The sequence below is a fragment of the Empidonax traillii genome, unplaced genomic scaffold (genome assembly GCF_003031625.1).
Source record: "Empidonax traillii isolate 1590-97213 ecotype Southwest subspecies unplaced genomic scaffold, ASM303162v1 scaffold997:size582561, whole genome shotgun sequence".
NCBI classification, from domain to species: domain Eukaryota; kingdom Metazoa; phylum Chordata; class Aves; order Passeriformes; family Tyrannidae; genus Empidonax; species Empidonax traillii.
In genome coordinates, this window is record NW_020956190.1 from 258736 (window position 1) to 266119 (window position 7384).

Sequence of the window (7384 nt, forward strand, 5' to 3'; positions counted from 1 at the left end):
CAGCTCAGGATATAAAAAAAACCCCACGTCAGTTGGGCTGGAAGGCTCATCTTAAGATGCTAATTATGCCAGGATAACTTTATCCCTTGAACTGACCTAATCATCACAAGTTCTTAATTTACCAAGCTGAAAAAGGAAGCCATCTAAAAGCTACAGCAGAAACAAGCTAAAAATGCTTCAGTCTCAGGCAATTACCACTATTGTCTTCATGGAAAAAGAGCTGAGAGAGGTTTTCTAAAACTGTCCATGTGTATAAAGGGCATAGTGTAACGTGCTGTCTCTTAGCACTACTCTAAGCCTAATGTACATTATTATTGCTGTGGAAATCTATATTCACATTTACTTACCATGAAGAAACCATACAGCAGAAAGTATCAAGCTGTTAGTTTACCATCCTTAACAAAGTATAATATTTAGACTTTGCTGCTTTCGATATTAGTCATGAAATAATTTCTGTAGTGTTCATGGACAAAAGAGATACAGTTCCAATGTAGTTTATCATTTAGTTCAACTCCTCAGGTAAACAGAACAAATGATAACTCCTACATTCTGTTTGACTTCTTGGCCAATATATCAATGGCTTGTTATCCTTTTCATCTTACATGAAGCATTAAGAATGTTCCAGTGAACATAGCATGATAGTCAATATATTCCCCTTTATTAAGTACACATGAATAGATACAATAGTAGTAAGGTTTCAAAGAGATTTTGGGAAGTGAAGATTATCACAAAGATAAGATTAGTAGGCACAGCAATACTTCTGATAGCCATCATATACGTTGTCATCATGTATGTATATAATTATATTCTGTAGTTCTCTTTTCTAAATTTGACAAGTGCATTAAAATGCTTTCTGCAGAAAAAAGTGAAACATTCAGCACCAGCATCAGCACTACTGAATGTCAATATTAAAATGCTGCTGTTGAACCTAAGCTACAGACCTTAGCACCTTGAAATTTGTTAAACTTTCTGTTCAAATTGTACCAAAGCATGAATTCATAAATTATTGATCTAAATTTGAATCTTGCTCCTGATGACTCTATGTCAATCATGTCGGTACATTGATAGCTGCACAGTAAAAATAACTATAATACTTTTCCAGCATGTAACTGCAGGATTTTCAAATAGTATTTCATGTAGTAGGTAATTATTCTGTGCAAACTTTAAGTACAATTCCAGCTGTCCAAGTCACAGGTAATTTTTCTTCTTACTTGAGACATTTTCTGGTTTAAAAGAAAAAATTTCCATAGATGTGTAATCACGCAATGTCACAACAGAAAATTATATCACACAACACTGTCTGTGGAAAAGGCAGCAAAGTTTGTTTGTCGCAGGTATTCTTCCTGGATCTTATTTTCAGAGATACTCTCAAGTTGCTTCCAGTGGCATTTGATTGGGGGAGAATATTCCACAATGATTGGAAGATTATCCACACGTAACTTGTCTAGTGACATTACTCAATGAGTGCTGTAATTTGAACACTGGGTTCAAAGAGCTTTGGAGTCACAGCGTAACAACAATTGGCTCAGGGGGTTTACCCTTCTGTCAGATCTTGAAACAAATATGTTGAGCAGTACAGCTATGCTTGTTGAGGCAGTGGGCAGCATAAACTGAAGTTATAAACTATAACCCTATCTTGACCTATATTCCCTTACTCACAATGCTCCATCTAGAGCTTTATGGCTCAGAAAGCTCATCCTCATCACACCTTGTGGTCCTGGTGTCTGTGACTGAGCAAGGTCAAGCATCAGCTTCTCCCAGGCAGCAACAAGGGCTGCATCTCCCAACTTGACCACCACTGGCTATCTGGGGAAAACTTACGGATTGTCAGCCTGGAAGCTGAAGAGAGTATTAATGTTCAGTGTAGTCATATTTTACTCTGGCTACCTACTATGTACACTACCCAGTAAATAACTCTGTGTTCTAGTAAAATTGCATACAATTCTTCTTGCAGAATTTTGGCACATAGTCAGAGATACCCAAACAAAAATGTCCTAATAGTTAAAAGGTAACAGGGTCACTCAGAAATGCATATCATGTACTAATTTAAGACATGAAAATAAGCTAGAAACTGGAGTTACTAAAAGAATTCCAGACCCCTTTTTGCTTTGTCCTCCAGACAGTTCCAGAGGAAGCTGAACCCAAAGTGACATCTCTCAGGATCTACCAGAATAAGACATTTTGACAATTTCTCATGTTGTGTAGAGGCAGTAAAGATTACAGACAATCTTTTCACAAGCCTGGAAGAGGCTATCCTGCTGGGGACAGTTTGTCTTCAGATAGTCATGATTACAAGCAGGATCGTTGTAATGTTGTCCTCAACAGCCAGAGGAGAGACTGGCTGTCTGATGCTAGCACTCTCTTTGCTCTGCTTTGCTTTTCAAACCCAGCTCTAAAACTTCCCTCCAAATGGTGCCCAGAAGTGATCTTTACCAGAGTGAGACTCCAGAAAAACTTCTCTTTAGTCTTTCCTACTGTTATCCTATTTCGTTGGCACATCATCCAGAGAGGAGAGATGATGCAAAAAACATCTCTGTCGAACAACAGAACTGCCAAGACTCAAATAAAGCTGTAATTCAGGAGTTCCTAAACCTGCTCTGAAGTTAAACAGTAGAAAGGAATAGGCAAGCACTGATTCATCATGACCTCCATTGTCAGCCCCTCATGTATGGGGATGTAAGGATCACTTTTATATCCTCACAGATCTTTTAACATTGTCAAAGAGCAACTGGGCAGGTAAGATGAGCAGAGGAGTCCTGCATTTTCACAGAGAAGAAACTTTCAACAAACAGAAATCATTTGACAAATACAAATTCCATTCTTAAATTAGTATTAAACTAGTTATTAAATGAGAATGATGTGCTTTATGAAATTATAGTCTGATTCAACAGAGTTGTTAAATATATGAGTAATTTCACTGCAGTCAATAATAAAGCAACATAGATAAAACTACAAGTGATCAGCCAGAGCATTTGGAGGGTTAAGGGTAGGTTGTGAACAAACTGTTTTGCTGGATTGGGTTTATGTAGCAAGAGCCTCAGTTACGTGGCTAGCGTACCCCATTTGCAAATCTACTCCTGAAGAACAGCAATACTTAATACAGTATATTTCTTACTGTCTTTTCATTCACTATTGTGGCTTCACCCAGCCTGCAACTAAGCTCCACACAGCTGCTCAGTCACTATTCCACCAGCAGCATAAGGGAGAAAATTGGAAGGGCACAAAGAAAACTCATGGGTTGAGATAAAGACAGTTTAATAGGCAAAGCAAAAGCTGTGCTCACAAAGAAAGCAAAACAAGGAATTCATTCACTGCTTCCCAAGGGCAGGCAGGTGAGCAGGTCCCATCATGGGTAACAGTGACTTGGGAAAACAAAGGCCATCACTCTGAACATCTAGCCTTTCCTCCTTCTTCCCTTCATCTTATATACTGAGCACAATGTCATATGGTATGGAATATCCCTTTGGTCAGTTTGGGTCCGCTGTCCTGATTGTGTTTCCTCCCAATTTCCCTTGCACCCCCAGTCTCATCACCAGTACGACAGTATGAAAAGCAGAAAAGACCTTAGCTCTGTGTAAGCCCTGCTCAGCAATAACAAAAATATCTCTATATTATCAATCCTCTGTTCAGCACAAATCCAAAACAGCCCAATAGTAACCACTGTAAAGAAAATTAACTCTATTGCAGGCAAAACCAACAAAACTGTTTTGTTGTACTGATAAAGAAACAGTTAGCCTTGGAAGTTTTTGATCACTAATGATTCAGATTTTGAGCACAACATCAAGAGCAAGAAGATGTGTGAACATTCTCGGTTTATTTTTAAATCTTTGAGATGTCCAGCACCGGAAGCAGCTTTTAGATCACCTAGCCATTTAATGTTTTACAGGTGTTTTGAATGAAGTAGGAACATCTATTTATACTTCTGTCAACTGAGTACATGCACTTGAAGGTATGTGATGACAGCTAGCCTTCAGTATCTATAAAATGTCTGTGAAAAGGCATGCAGATGCACATGATTTATTATTATGGATTAGGGGTGACCTAATCAGTAAAGACCATTTCAGGCATCTTTTGGGAACACTGTCAGGACCTTAAATGCAGTCACACTTCAGTTAGTTTGCAAAGTCATGGTAAATCTGCCATTCTCCAATTTATTTGGATTATTTGAATCCTGTCAACCTACACTGAGCTTTCATGGTTCCTTTTTCTCTCCTATGTGTTTTTGGTTTTGCTGGGAATATCTCTGGCCTTGAGCAGGTTCCCTGGGCTGGTGAAAGAGATAAAAATCTGAAAATGCTTAACTTTGGTGTCTCAGAGAGGTTAATTTCTTTTTAGGCTAATACATTTCAAACAGGATTACATGATGTGGGAACATATTTAATGTTCAATTTCCTTGTCAGAAGTGATTCAATGCCTAGAAGTATTTAGATGCTTTGAAAGATTTGATTCAGTGTATATACAAGTACCCAAAAATATATTCTTGTGAGTGCAGGAATTTTTAGTGGAGTCGGTTTTATGTTACCCAAAGTAGTGCATTGTGGATGTAGGAGAATATTGCAAGGGAATTCAAAATTTTGCTAAATGGTGTCCGCCATTTAGTACTGACAAAAAAGTGTCTGTATCTTTCCATGACATTTGCCCAAGGGATTAGAGAAAGAAAAAAAAAAAGAAAGATCAGTGCTTTGATGCTGGCAAACTAGTGCTAGAGAGCTTATCACACACAGCCCAATCGATTCCTGAAAGTGATTTTCTGGGTAAGAAAGTTCTGGCAGAACAACAAAAGAATGGGATAGAGTGAAGATTTGTTTGTTTTTATAATCGTACTTATTCACAGAAAGAGAGGGAACTTACTATGGAACTAAATAGAGAAAAAACTACGGGACAAAAACATACAATTCTACAATATGTCTAGAAAAGGTTTAAAGAAAATTCTCCCCGCCTATAAGAACTTTAAAAGATCACCAGACTATATAGCACAGGAACAAAACATGAGCAGAGAATGGGACTCCTCCTTCCTCTCCAATGTGCTTCAACTCAGGCCCTAGACTGGTCAGTTTAGGGGATTCATCCCATTTCAGTGCACAGCTAATCATCAGCAACTTCTCTGTAAATGTTCAAAGAAATGCATTTTACTGCCATCTGTGATCTGTGCTCTTCTCAAGTTGGAACAAGAGAGCAGCATCACCTTTCCTTTGTAGTCATGAATATGCTGCTATAGAATAAAGTGGATTCATATGGATACAGGTCTGCCATGGACTAGATAGGAATAATTTTGCATTCCAGTACCTATTTCCAGTACCTATTGTTTCTAGTCATGGGCACATCAGACAGTTATGTCCTAAATCAGTAAATCCAATTTCCTGCTATCTCAGTCCCATCACTATGCGTAATCCCTTTCATGATTAAGCTACTCTTGTTTAAAAGAAGTACTTGTGCTGAAATAGGGCAACTGGTCCGTCACAGCCTTCAGCACACAATTGCTTGATTCTGCTGCTAAATAGATGAAAATATGTCTCTGATGCAGAACGTCTCCGGGAAAGCAGACAGGAAACATGTTCACTGAAATAGCTCCTCAATCCAGTCCACGCCCATCAGGCATTGCCACACTCATGCAGTAGTGTGGTCAGAAATCTGATGGAGGCCAAAAGCTGCCACAGAAGTTAAAAGCAGAAACAAGACACGCAAACTAGACTTGTCTTTTAAGTTGCTCCCTGAATCTGCAAACTATTTGAGGGTAAAAGCACAGAATAATGCACAGCTCCCACCTGGCACAGTGAAGCTGGAGACCCTCAGTGGAGTCACTGCTGCTGCTGCTGTTACACTGTGAGGCAGAAAATCTAGATGGAAAAGTCTCCTCTTTGTTGCCCTGTGTGCTGTTGGTAGCAGTAAGTCACCTACTGAATACTGAAGTAGTTTTCTCAAAACTGTCTAGTCTAGCTGGATGAAGAACATCGAGTCCATTGTAGTCAATATTAATGTTACACTGAAAAAGAGATTAGGATCTTGTAATTCTTTTTAGTATTCAAAAAGGTAAATATCCTCACAAAGTCATACAGGAACTCAAAACACTCAAAGCCTTTGAAAACTCACTTTAATTAAGAGACCCAAATGAAGAATAAGGTATTTCCCCTGAGTTTTAAGACTTTGTAAGGTTGGTTTCTAAAAGTCTGTTCTATGTGTTTTGAAGTTATATCAATGTTAGTTTTGTTTATCTGTTCTGGGCTTGGCAGAGGGAAATTTCCAATTATCTTTTTCTTTTTTGGTTTTGGTTGTAGTGGGTTTTTTGTTTTGTTTTTTGTTTTGTTCCAGAAGCTGTACTGCATCATAGACATCACCTAATTTTATCAAATGCCTATAGGTCAGGGATCTGGCATGTATCATTTCACCTCTGAGAGGATATTGCCAGTAAATGTAGTTCTAGTTTATACTTAAGAATGGATGTTGAGATGACTCAAAACTTCATGATAAATTATAAATTACAAGTGAACTTTAAAAATGTGATTTGGCAAAGATACCACATGTTTTGTGTGTTACAGTATGGTACTCAGTAGCTGAAGAGGCAATCAGCAGCTCTTCAGTAGGGAATGGTCAAGGAATATAGCATGAGCTACTTTTTAAAATATGATAGAACATATTTATTCTCTAACAAAGATCTATCAAGTTTCACTTTCTATATGAACCCATAACTGGAGTGACTTTTTGTGGACATAGACAACAAAGGGATAGTGATACAATAGAATAATTGTGATACAGCAGAACAATAGGAAAATAAAAAGAAGCAGTAGCACTGTGTAAGCAGGACAAGGGGTCAGGATATGTGGATGTTGACCAAAGCTCTGCATATCAGTCTCTGTGTAATTCTGGGAACACCATTTTTATCACTGCTTCTCACTGTGAAAATGTAGTACATGCAAAATTATTGTGAAGTGCAATTCATGCTTGTGAATGCTTAGACATCTTGAAATCTGCAGTAATACATGTTTTTTTTAAATTCAGTTCCTCTTTCCAGGATTTTAAATTTAAATAAAAGATGACTTCTTTAAGCAAGTATAATCTTTTTGCATATCAAACACTCAATGACTGCTGAATCCTGCAGTTTGATTTGGGGGTTGATCCTGTGAAATGTGCTTTGGTCCTAATGCAATAAAATGTGCATGAGTCTATTTAAGCATGAACCTTATAGTGATTGCCCTTTCACTTAAAGCAAGAATTTGCTCAAGCACTCAGCAAATTGAAACCTAAGTACTTATAAACCAGCAGATTTAATACCTGTAAGCACTTTTACTTGTGAGATACATTTTCATTTATAATCCTTTGAAAGTATTCTCATATGTCAAATTCCAAATCTGACTTCAAATAACACCTTCAGTATTGGGGTGTTTCC